Source organism: Molossus molossus, unplaced genomic scaffold (assembly GCF_014108415.1).
Source record: "Molossus molossus isolate mMolMol1 unplaced genomic scaffold, mMolMol1.p scaffold_m16_p_4, whole genome shotgun sequence".
NCBI classification, from domain to species: Eukaryota; Metazoa; Chordata; class Mammalia; order Chiroptera; family Molossidae; genus Molossus; species Molossus molossus.
In genome coordinates this window covers 110,197,833-110,209,050 of record NW_023425377.1, presented here as the reverse complement: position 1 = coordinate 110,209,050, position 11,218 = coordinate 110,197,833, and positions in this window count along the sequence as shown.

The following is an 11,218-nucleotide window of genomic DNA, read 5'->3' as shown; positions in this document are numbered from 1 at the left end:
CCTGAAAGTATATTTACTGCTCCGCGGCCTCCTGGGAGTTGCTTGAGAATCATTAACCATCGTTAAATAAATAAATCGCTCTTGCTGCATGGCATTGTACCAGCGCCAAGCACGGCCATGCCAGCGCCCACAGCTGTTCTGGGCAACAGTTGCCTTTCTCTTTGAGGTGCTTCCCCGACCCCCTCCCCTAAAGTGAATTCTGTGTATCACAGTAGCCTCTTTTAAGTCAACAATTCCCGAAGAATTAGTGACATCACACCCTGCCCTTCTTTGCACAGTGCACCAGCAAACTAAAAGTACACACACACACACACACACACACTCCCTACACAACACAGTTCATATGGGACACGTGTTTGGGAAACATTGGGCCTACAGTTCTGACCAAAAAATAAATCATGCCTTTTTATTTACTAGATAAGGCAAAATCTTCATTTTTAAATAGGTGCTATGCTTTGAGATGTCAAATGGACAAATTCTTGCGTCAGCAACGAGTAGAATGATGTTTTCAACCATCATTAACAGTATTCTCGCTTTAAAAAGTATTTGCCCGGTGTCTAATGCCCGTGGTAGCCAACTTCTAAATATTTATATTTCTGAGCCCAGTCTTCAAGAAGTTCACGACGTGAAGGCGAAAACAGAGAAATGCGTCATACCCAGCAATGGGCAGACTGCAGGAACGGTGGGGAGGGCGGGCGGCCGAGGAGCCGTGGGTTAGTGACGCCAGGACTTCTTGCATCCTTCTTTCTAGTCTTTTCCTCTTGTTGAGCTGGCCTTCCTGACAAAGACAGGATAGATGAACTAGGGAGGTTAAAAGAGCTGGAAGAAAAAGCAGAAACAACCCCAACTCCGGCTCATGAATGATGTCTGGCAATTTCATTCCCAATTTCGCGCACAAAGTAACCTTTGCGGTTGGGCGAGCGCTGACAAGCGGACCATTTTTCAACAGCCTCCGGAACTGCGCAGCTCTGCGAGCAAGTCTGGCTCGTCCGAAAACTCGGATGCTGATCAATACTACGTTTACGGTCTGGGAGGGCCGCTGTGGCCATCCAGCTGAGTCGGAAAACCAAGTCACTAGGCTGCTGGCCCGGAGTTTGCGTAATAAACGACTTTGAGGTATGAGAGGGCCTTGGAACACGTGGACTCGGCAGGCTGGCTTTCTTGGACCCTTCCTGGGCTTCCAACGCCTTCACCCCTCAATTTTTTTTTTTTCTCTTTATTGGAAGAGGGGACAAAAGTTATCGTTACTATTATTAAATTTTCCTTTGAAATAAATATCGGCACCCCCACGTCTCTGCAAGAACCAAGCAAAGGTGTCGGGGCTCCTCCAGCCGCGGGCTCCTGCGACAAGAGCCGGTCTGTCCCCCTGGGAGCCGGCGCAGGGGCGTGAGCAGGGCGCGTTTGTGTGCAGAGCGGTGGCCCTAAGCCGCAGCCCTGGGCGGCCAGGTCGTCCCCTGCGCGGGGCACCGGGGAGACGCACCGTGGCTCCAGCTGTGCGGCGGGCGGGGGCAACCTGAGTCCGGTCGGTCGGGCGCCCTCGAAGCCCACCCGGCCGCCAGCCCCACTCGCGGCTCCGCCCCCTGCCAGGATCTTCCTTCCCAGCTCCTCTCCTCTGTTCAGCCCCCTCCCCCAGGTCCTCCTCCTCCTTCCGCGATCCTCCTCCCCGCATCCAGGACCTGCCTCCCCTCCCTCCCCCTTCAACCATGCTTCCCTCCCTGCGTGCCCCCCACTACCCGATCCACCCCCAGGCCCTGCGCAGCCGCTGGAGGGAGGGCCCTGGCCCGGGACGTGCACGCTGCGCACTGGAAGGACCCGGGCCGCAGCTGCTGCCCTAGGAGGGGAGGCAGACCGTGTGTTCTCCAAAGTCACTGCCTCCTGCTCCTTCTTCCTCCCACCGGCCCGCCCCTCTGCCCCTGCTTCATTGACTCCCACTTACCCAGACCTTCTCTTGTATTATTTCTGTTTAATCGAAACGGTAATTAACAGTCAAACCTTCACCGCCCCACCCCACCCACCCCCCAAACGCCTGCTAGTGGTTACTTTTGTTCTCTTGCCCAGGTTAGGCAAAATACATTCCTGGCCCGCCATCTGGTCTCGTTCCCCGGGTCCCTTCGTATGGTTTCCATTAAGCTCGCCAAACCTTGCATTGAAAATGCAGCCCGGAGCCACTCGGAACCTCCAGGATTTGCGCTCTGGCCAGGGGCAGTCAGAGATTCTCAGGCCTCTGTTTAAGTTCCGAGGCTAGTCCCTCACCGTCCTGTCTTACCTGTAATTAATATGCTTTACTACTCCAAGAAAGTCACTTCTCTGTGTTAATGGTTATTATTCATTCATTCAATATTGTTTTTAACTGCATGTAAGGCATAGTTTATTAGAATTCTGTCTTCATTCTGAAAAGCTATGTTAAGAGCCTTGCAGATGATTTTACAAAACAACCTGGCCACAGAAATTCATTTTGACCAGCAACATTTGTATAGCTTGGTCTGCACCGTGGCTCTTGCTGCCCTCCCCCCATTTTCTTATAACCCCCGAAAGACAAAACCCCCAAGCAAATGTTAGCTTGTGGAAATGTATTCCTTTACACAGGTGTTGGGGTTTGTGGCCCAAGAAGAGAGGGAATGGGCCTGTCACAGAACCATAGAGTGCAGTAACGGGGAAGTTCCTTAACATTTACCAAAAATGAGTTGCTTCGTTTACTGAGGAGACTGAGAAAGTGCGGGGCTTAGGGAAGGTCACGTGGCTTATGAGTAAAGTACTAACTGAGAACTGCGGCCTAATTTGGGAAGGAGACCTGGACATCAGTGTTTGGTCATGTGCAGCAGAAAGGACTTGATCGCACAGTTCGGTTGTAGCACATCCTCTGTCTCTGGCCCTTCACCCCGGAGCTTCCTGCCTGCCTGCTCTCGGTCTTACCTCCTTGGGGGGCGGGGGGCAGCCCTTTCTTTCTTCCCCTCACCTAGGCTCTGCTCCCTTTCTTTCTTTCTCTTTCCTTCCTACCCCCCACCCCACCGGAGCCCTGACCATGAGATTTTATTTGGCTTTTTAAAATGAAACCAGGTGCCGCATAAAACAAAAGCAGAGTAATAACAAGGAAAGACTGTTCAACGCCTGAGGAATGTGCTGAGTTCTGTGACTCAGGCTGTCCTGGCAAAGAACTCTGACTTACATGGAGAGGTGGGTGGCACGGAGCGCAGACCATACATGGTAGCCTGGCCTCCCCAGATAGGTTGGTCAGGGCAGCCTGTGACTCATTTAGCAAAACCAGAGACTCTGTTCCTTGTGGAACAAGACTACCCGGAGGCTAGAGCCAAAGGATCATCAACGTTTCCCAACGGGGCCAGTTCAGCCTGACATAGCAGGGGCCACCCTGAGGTTTGGAGGGGAAGGGAGCCTGGGCAGAAGGCCATCCCTGGGAAGGAAACAGGCTTGATGGACCTGGGCAAGGGCTTTTGGTGCATTTAAGAGATGAATAACATGTAAGCCGCGAGGGGACATAAGAATTACCGTGTATTGTAGTGGAGACAATGGCTTGCGAGCCCCAGGTGGCAGGGTTTTCACGGTGCCTTGGAGGAGGGGCGTGTGGCCGTGCTGCCGAGGTCCCTGAGGTGTTTGCTCCTTGCAGGGGTGCGTGGTGAAGAGTGTAGGAAAAGCGGGTCTGACTCTGGCGAGGCTTTTGGGGTACCATCACTAATGCCTCAGGAGGGGTAACTAAGAACAAGGGTAGTGGCCTTTACATAAACACCCCGAGAGACACACAGGCACACATTCTCACATTCTGAGGATTCTTTTCAAATGAGCACAGGGATGGGGTGAGGTGTACATTTTTTTCTGTTACTAAGAGACAGGCCGAGAGAGCTGGGAACGCTAAGGAGAAGGTCTCTCCAGCAGAGGTGGTGGGAGGGGTCTGTACTTGGGCGACAAGGATCTGTTTGTGCCTCTTCATCGCACAGGCCTGGGCTGGCCGGGACTCTGGTTCCTGCCACTCTAGGGAAGGCTGTCAGTGCCCGAATGAGAATGCGCCTTGGCTGGTGTCAATGAGATCCCCAACAGCAGCCTCGTGGAACAGGGCCCCATTTCTCTCTTCTTTCCCTTCCACGGACTCCCCACTGAAAGGCTACGGTGACTATTCCTTAATTGCAGGAAGAGCTCGGCTTCACTTTCTTTTTAAGTCTACTTACCTGGAAAAATAAAGTCTTTTAAGGACCATGACTTCATAAATATTTATAGCGCACACAGGCGTCACTCTGGTTCTGCAGGAGAATGGGCTCATTCAGTTTTATTTATGCTGTGACACTTGGGTGAGTGACATCCGTCATCTGGGTTGGCCCTACACGCTGTTCCACTGAAGCATGTTTATGGAGTGATTATGCCTGCAAACAGTTGCTATATTTAGTCCCTCTCCTTCCCTCACCCCCTCTTAGCCCCTTTAACTCCCCAAATCAGCGAAAAGCCAAGTTTATGGTCTAGGGAAGATTTGGACCCTAATGACCAGGCCGGGGCTTGAACAACTGCTGCAGAGCGGGTGACGAGTTGGAGGCAATTAGATGGGGAGTGAAGACTGTTATTACAGCGTCTGTACTCGCGGGTGGTTTCGCTGGGCCTGCGTGTAGCAGGTGAGGGCTCTCAGATGGGCATGAGGGGTCATGACAGATGATGGGCGCAGCCTGAGTGACGAATGCAAATGGATATTTATGAAATTTTCCTTCCCAGGGAGTTTTCTCTGGACAAGATCTCAGATCTGTCACTGTGCACCCCAGGGCTCTGGGGGCAGAGGCTGGTGGAAGCTGTTGCCTCAGCCGGGTCAAGGTTTCTGATGTAACCCAAGGCTGTCCGCCCTCAGCCACACCTGGCCCCGGCTGGGGTCCGCAGCTGCCCTCCACCAGCAGCGAGGGCGGACGGCCACCTCTGGCTTCTAGCATTACGGTCGCTCGTGCCCTGACCTGGGCACCCAGGCTGGACTAGGCCCACATCAGGGCTCAACGCTCGCCTCTGATCAGCTCGGCCACCTATTGTTTATCCTCAGAAGGTCCAGGTCTTGGCACAGGGGCCTGAAGGGTTGCCAGCATTTTATTTTTAGAGACAGGAAAATGTTTGTTTTTTGGCACACACTAGGATGGTGTCACAAAGTTCAAGCAAGAGATTCCAAGCCCCGAATCCATGGCGAAAGTCATGAGCAATAATACCATGAGCCTCTCACCAGACCTCTGAGGCGCCTGCGCAGAGCGGGTCCCCCTGCTGCACCCCCGGCACAGACTCAGCCTGGGCGTCAGTGAGCCAGCTGGTCCGTTCTGTGGTGCTAACCTCCACTCACCTCCTCTGCCAGTTCATGGCCTAGCCCTACCTGGTACCAGAGTAAGAAAAACACTCAGTTTGCTGAATCGGAAGCTCATCCCCCGACCACGGTCATTGTCATGGTGCTGGCTGGTGCAAGGCAGCCGGCGTCCACGCGGGAGGTGCATTGCTGCACGTGGGAATGCATTCCCAAGTTTTATCGGAACGCCTACTTGTCCCCAGAATGGTCCCTCTTAAAACTTATTTTTGCAGGTCCTGAGATTTTGGCTACTGACAGTTCATCTGAAAGCATTTTGTAAATTGCAGTGACATTATGCAAAAGTAAAATGGAAATGAAAGTAAAGAATCAAATTGTTTCCTACCTTCCTTTCTCCCTAACCTTTTCAAAAATTACTTTTTAATCATAAAAATAAAACACAAATACATTCTCCTTTGCCTCTTGATTACTTCTTGGATTCATTTTTCTTCTTGCTGGAGTACGTCCTCTGGTAGGATTTCTTCTGTTCTCCCTCCTGTCTGCCCCGGAGAGTGTCTGTGGATCATGTATTTTCCTCTGGTCCGCAGGCCGACGCTCCAGCCGCTGAGCCAAACCGGCCAGGGCGATCACACATTTTTCTGAGGGCTTCTGTGTCTGAGCCCTTACTCAGATCTCTCTCTTGAGTATTAGTTTGGCTTGTTGCAGAACTCCAAGTTCAAATGTATTTTTCCCAAACATTTCTAAGCTTGTTCCATTATTTTCTTGCAACTGTTATGGTCGATGTGAATCTCACTCCTTTGTAGGTAATCTGTCTGTGTGCATCGCCCCTCTCAGGACTCTTTTTCGCCTCGGTGTCCTGGAGTTTTAGTACGCTATCTCTATGTGTGAGTTTATTTTTAAAGTTTTCCTGCTTGGCACTGAAAGGCTCTTTCAATCCGCAAGCCCAGGTCTTCCTTGAGTTGTAGGATGTGGGGCGGCAAGTTGAAAATCAGAAAGGGCGCCCTGGCCAGTTTGGCTCAGCGGTTAGAGCGTCGGCCTGCGGTCCGGAGAGACCCGGGTTCGGTTCCCGCTAAGGGCACGTACTTCGGTTGCAGTTTGTCCCCGGCCCTGGTTGGTCGAGCGGGTGGCAGCCACTCGATGTGTCCCTTCACGTCAATGTTTCTCTCTCTCTCTCCCTTCCTCTCTCTCCCTCCCACTCTATCTGTACAAAAAATGGAAAAATATCCTCGGGTGAGGATAAAAAAAAAAAGAAAATCAGAAAGGGTAACTTGATCTATACAGTCACGTGCTAAGGAGGCGAGAAAGGGGTCTTGTGGCAGGTGCTGGGAGGAGTTGTTAGGGGCCTAGAGCGAGGGAGAAGAGAGAGGATCGGAGGACTTCATTGCCAGCGAAGTAAGGAAAATGCCCTCAGAAGATTAAGGTCTTGGATGTACGTCAAGAATGTACTCCCTCTTTGCTGTTTCATGGATGGGGGAGGGGGGATAAGACTTGAATTGCTGTTAATTACATTTTTTCGATGAGACTGTTTTTCTTCTGTGATTTGATGCTGAGACAAACACAGGACTGTCTGGGGTTGATAGGAGTTATAGAAGCAATTAGTATTATTTTTAATTATTAAGCAAATATCTTTCTTCCACTCTGTCTCTCTCTCTTCTCTTACCTTCCCCCTCCCAGTCCAGGCCTTGGTTTCCTCTTTTCTGTGGTGAGGAAATACCACCAGATGCTCCGCAACCCTGCCATTTCTCTGTCTCTCTCAGTCTCTCTCTCGCTCGTCTTCCATCTCCCTACCTCAGTCTTGTTTTTTGTGGCTGATAGCTTGCAAGAAGAATAGACGAGTAGTTCACTCGTTTCTGGAAGTTGTCACCCTGTGCGTTGTCATGAGATTCGGCCGGAGAAGAGAGCGGTGACCGCGCCTGTGGCAGGCCAGGACCTTGCTTAGGGCGTGGCGGGCGGAACTCTGCCACCTCCCTGCAGGAATCACACTGAGGAATCACACGGATGCCCGCGCCGCTGGGGAAGCTCAACCCCCATAGCAGCTCCGAGCAAATAAAGGCAGAAGATGCAAATCAAATGAAGTTGTTTGTCTTGAAGCCTAATCATCGAGTTTGTTTTTATTTTATCATGTGCCTTACCTCTTAAAAAGAACAAAACATAGCCCTGGCTGGTTTGGCTCAGCGGTTAGAGCATTGACTTGCAGACCAGAGAGACCCGGGTTCGGTTCCCGCTAAGGGCACGTACCTCGGTTGCAGTTTGTCCCCGGCCCCGGTTGGGGTTGTGTGTGGGTGGCAGCCACTTGATGTGTCCCTTTCACATCTATGTTTCTCTCTCTCTCTCTTTGCCCCTCTCTGCCTCCCGCTCTATCTGAAGATAAATGCAAAAATGTCCTCGGGTGAGAATTAAAAAAAAAAAAAAAAAAAATAGTCATTGAACTGTCAAAAGTATGAGGAATATAGAAGTAACCACCTAGGGTCCAGATTCTCCTAGGAGATTCAGATCGCATGTGTACTGGCTGTTTCTTCCACTTCTCCTGTACCTGCTCCAGTGTCTGATGTGAAGAGGCCGTGGACACACGCAGCCTGTGTGGTCTGAATTACTCTCCTACTCTCTCCCTCTCCCGAGTCAACGGCAGTTAGGGTCTGAGCAGCTGCAGCCCCAGCACCCCTGACAGGGACCCAGCTCCTAGGTGACAGTTGCTGCCATTCTCACTAGACTGGGAGACACGCCTGAGCAAGTCGTGTGTCATATCAGTGCCATTTTTCATGTGTAACGTGGCCCTTTTCAGAGGACTCCATGCACAGCGACTGGACCAGGGCAGGTGGATGCCGGATGGGCTTGGACAGGGCCAAGGTGGGAATGAGCTCTCGAGTGCTTAAAGCCTGTGAGGTCCAGCTCTGCCGCCCTGCCCTTGTCTGCACGGAGGCGTTTGTTCCATAGAACCTCTACCCCCACCCATTGGAGTTGACGTGACAAAGAGGAGAGAGATCTGGGAAAGGTTCAAACGCAGAACTGATATTCATCCCACAGTTACATCTCTGGGCAAACAGAGGCAGAAAGTACAAACAAAATGAAGCCCAGGAGTTCTCCGAAAACGTCGGGCAGCCGAGTGAGCACGGTTCCCCTGGGGCCTCAAGGAGGCCGACCGGGCATTCCTTCGAGTTGTTTCAGTGTGTCTTCTTCCCCGGTTGCACGTCTTCCTCCACTTGGGATGTAACCGGCGCCCCATCCACCTCCAGAGGGGGATGTGCTTCCCAAATTATATACCCGCATCCCCGCCTTTCTGCAAAAACTGTGACAATGTCGGGTTTTTAAATCTGCATTTTATTTTATTTTTAAAAAAGAACCACGCATTTGCCTTATAATTTCAAGATGCTGTATTTTCAATTTTGGGTTAATCTAGAATACCCAAATTAAGATCGCGGATCCTAACTCTTTAGATTTCCTACATTCTCCTTCGTCTTCCCTCCAAAGCTCATCTGAAGCAGCGAATGCTCCGTAAGTCTGTCCGTCAGTACCCTTGTGGACGTTGGTGTCCAGGCAAAGAATCTATTTGGAAAGGGAGAGATTCTGAAGTAATAACCACCCCGGTTTTGAAGTTTTCGGTTTTCATATAACAGCACTTGTCAGTGCGGGCCCTCCCCCTCCCTAGGGAAACATGTGACAAGTGTCTGGCAGATGCGTCGCTGCAAAGGACCCCCCCGCGCCCCCGGTTCTCACTGCCCGGACGTGCTGCGCTCGTGGAGGGACCCGGCGTGGCCACGCGCTCGCTCTGCTTCTCGAAGTGTGGTCTGCGGGGCCCTGCCAGATGGTCTCCTGCGGAACGAATGCCTTCAGTGTGATAATATTTACATTTGTGTTTCTGGCATGAATTAATACCTTTCTCATGCTACTTAATAAAAAACAGATGATTTCATTTCTAGCTCATAAAACCCAGTACCTTTCTTTCCATTCTGTCTGAGGAGGGTCATTTTCTTTCCTGCTGGTGAGGTGGCAGCGAGCGTGGGCAGGACGACGGGGCTGTCGCAGCCTCTCCCGGCGGCACGGCTGTGCCCCGAGAAGGGTTTGGGGGCCACGGCTCGGCTCGAAGGCTGGGTTTGTCATCATCAGAAAGGGACAGTCAGGGGAGCCCGGGACCGTCCTCCAACATAAACAACCCTTTTTAAGCTTCCCAGTTTACCCCCTAGGTCTAATATTCTGGAATTTGGTGCCTGGGTCTGTGCTCTCTGGCCATGTCCATCATGTTTTTAAAAGAGATTTATCATCCTGGCTGGTGTCGCTCAGTGGTTAGAGCATTGACCCCCACATGAAAGGGTTGAGGGTTTGATTGCAGGTCAAGGGCATGTACCTGGGTTGCAGGTTCATCCCTGGCCCAGGTTCGGGTCATGTGGAGGGGCAACCAATCGATGTGTGTCTCTCCCATTGATGTTTCTCTCCTTCTCTCTCTCTCCCCTTCCCTCTCTAAAAATCAATGGAAAAATATTTTCAGGTGAGGATTAACCAAAAGTAATAATAAGTAAATAAAAGACATCGATTGTACTCCCTTCAAATCCTTTATCTTTCTACACTGCAGTCCTGTTTTTATAATTTGGGCCACAGGGTAAAGGTGGTGGGGGCGACTCCATTCCTTGACATTTTCCTTCCCAGTCCTCTAGATGCTTGTACTTGGGAGAAGGGCCACTGCACCTTACCCGCGCAGGGTATCTTTGGCTAAGGAAGCTGGACCAAGCAGACAGCGGTAGCGGCAATGGCGTGAAGACAGGCTGAGGCTCTGCAGGGATGAGTTATACCCAAAGGAATACGGACATTGGTCGGAGCGTGGCTGGGCGTTGTCATGCCGGCAGCGTTGGCTCGTCTTAGAAGGATGTGAAGTAGGACTGGGGGGAGGTTGGCTTTCCCTGAGAAAGAAGGGAATTTGGCATCCTTTGACAAGCGCTAGATCGGCATGATTGTGTTTCCTCGCACTACCAAACTGAATACAAGGGTTGACTTTTCTCCTTGTCCCCAGCTCCTCACCATCAATCGTTCTGTTGCCATTTGATTTCCACCCCAACCTGTCGCTGAAACTGCATCCTTAAAGCTCACCCAGGACCATCGAATTGGTAGGAAGGCTCTCGATCCAACCTCACCACTGCCCCTCTGTACGGTTTCCTACCACAGTCTCTAACCTGCCTCTCCGAACCGTGTGGTACTTGTCTGCGGCGTTTCTGATTATTTCTGCTCAGTCTCCAGTGTTGCCTCCTCCTCTTCTCCATTAAAGTTGGCATCTCCCAGGTGCTGTCTCCTGTGCCTTTGCTGTTCTCATTGTTGCTGTTGCTCCCGCAGTGTTATCTCCCTCTCTGCTGGCTCCAAACACCATCTTTGTGTCCACAGGTCTGATCAGGAACTTCCTTCTGATCTCTGGAATGACTTCTTCCATCGTTCTACACAGGAATGTCCTATTCATATAGGAAACGATTGCGAGACACCTGGCAAGGATGCAGAGGACCTGCACCAGGATGTTACGAATCTACCTTTTTTTAAAAAAATCTATCCTTATTGTTGAAAGTATTACAGTTGCCCCTGCCCCCCCCTTGACACCTTCCTCCCTGCTCCCACTCCCTCCCTGCTGTGAATCTATCTTGATTCATAAAATACATTGCAGGTGAAATAAACAGGACTCTGATGGATTAGCTGTCCACGGAAAGGGGGGGAGAGAAAGGAGGAGGAGAAATAGAGGGGGGCAGAATTGACCCCACATTTTGTCACTTGGGTAACTTGGGAGACGGGTGTGTTTTGTTGGGCCAAGGAATACGTGGTTAAGAGGCAGTTCCGGGGAAGACGACAGCTTCGGGTCAGGACATTTTGCACACACCACAGCTCCGCTTTTCTGTCTTTCGAGTCTTGGTTTTGTAGTGCTGCTAGAATGGTCTTCCTAAAACACAGGTCAGATCATGCCCTTCTCCGCCACAAACT